This window comes from Hordeum vulgare, chromosome 1H (genome assembly GCF_904849725.1).
Source record: "Hordeum vulgare subsp. vulgare chromosome 1H, MorexV3_pseudomolecules_assembly, whole genome shotgun sequence".
Lineage (NCBI taxonomy): Eukaryota > Viridiplantae > Streptophyta > Magnoliopsida > Poales > Poaceae > Hordeum > Hordeum vulgare.
The window spans coordinates 281785880-281787614 of NC_058518.1; the positions used below are offsets into that span (position 1 = coordinate 281785880).

Here is a 1735-nt window from a genome sequence, read left to right on the forward strand (position 1 = left end):
CCTACAACACAACATAAAAAGGCACAATTCATTTTACTCACAACATAAAAGCTGGAAGTCAACTTTGAAATAATCTTACCTGCTCGGCGGTAAGCGAATCCATCTTGTTGGTGTATTGCTTGTACAATAGGTTCACTTCGCTTGCCACCTCCGATACCAAGTTCCACTTATAAGCCCATGTAGGAAGCCGTACAGGGTTGCCGTGGTCATCCCAGGTATTCCACTTTGAGGTTTTAGGGCGTCCAACAGGAAGGCGTTCCCAGCTCCATACAGAAAGTAGGAGCATACAACCACCAACTCCACCGTCCTTTGTGGACCTGCGACAAGCATCATCCAACTACAAGTAACAACAAACATGCATCAGGTTAGCAGAAAAGGATAACATAGAGTACTTACTATTAACAATTTATTACCTGCCGATACAAGTAAGCCAGTGCGGCCGAGCCCCAACTAAACTTGTTGTCGAAAACAGTCAATGCCTTCAGCCACATCCATGGAGCATTCTTGCTAGTGCCGTCAGCGAAGATAGTCCTAGAGATGACGTACCACATGTACACGCGAGCATACCTGTGGATCACCTCGTCATTTGCGTCCTCAGGACAATGAGCAAAGTTGGCGGCAATCCAAGTGAAAGGAGCGCCGGCCGGGACTCTATCTCTGTTCCCTCCATCTTCTACCTCCGGCTCTGGAGGCGACATACCAATAAGGGCCTCCATTTGTTGCCGCCACCCCTCGAAATCAGTGCTCATACAAAGAGGCTTCCCCTCGATCGGAAGTGCGGTGATCATGGAAACATCTTGAAGAGTAACTCACATCTCTCCGGTCTGGAGGTGAAAACTATGTGTCTCCGGCCTCCACCGATCAATAAGTGGAGTGACTGCCACAACGTTCAGATTGGGCATTGACCGACTCACAAGCTGAATGAATGGAAGGAGTCCTGTCATATCGATGTATGGTGTGTACCGCTCATCGTACTGCATTACAGACGATGCCCCGTGAGACCGGATCTTCAAGGGCATAAGCTGCTGCAAACAGATAGGAGTGAGTGATATCATTACATTTTCATCTTATTAAATACATGATTTTTTATCATATGATCTACTTACCATTTTCTTCTCCGACATCAAATAGGCCCGGTGTTCAACATCATAAACATCATTCAAAAGCCACACCATCCTACAAATCACACAAAAAAAATACTCATATTCAAAAAATACTCATCTACTAATCCACTCATCTACATATTACTCATATCCTAACTACTCATATGAATCTACTCATATCCTAACTACTAATATGAATCTACTCATATCCTAACTACTCATATCCTAACTACTCATATGAATCTACTCATATCCTAACTACTCATATGAATCTACTCATATCCTAACTACTCATACTAACTACTCATATGATTCTAATCATATCCTAACTACTCATATGAATCTACTCATCTACTCATATCAATCTACTCATATCAATCTACTCATCTAATCAAACAAAAACCTATTCCATTTGGATAGAGGGATGGGAAACAGAAGAGATTACCTAGTAGCCAACCTTGGGGGATCAATCCACGAAAGAAATCACCAGATCTGAAGGGGATGGGGGAGGGGATTCGGACATGGAGTAGAGCCCGCCGCCGCCGGTTTGAATGAGGGAGGGGAATGGGAGGGGGTGGGGAGGGGGCTGGCCCGTGGCTGTATAAGTCAATGTGTGGCACCTAAGCGTTCGG

The 1735-nt window shown here is 44.7% G+C and overlaps 1 pseudogene; it reads right to left on the reverse strand.

Moving 5' to 3' along the window:
- Positions 1-398: 398 nt before the first annotated feature.
- Positions 399-1237, reverse strand: LOC123409655 (annotated as a pseudogene).
- Between the last annotated feature and the right edge of the window lie 498 nt (positions 1238-1735).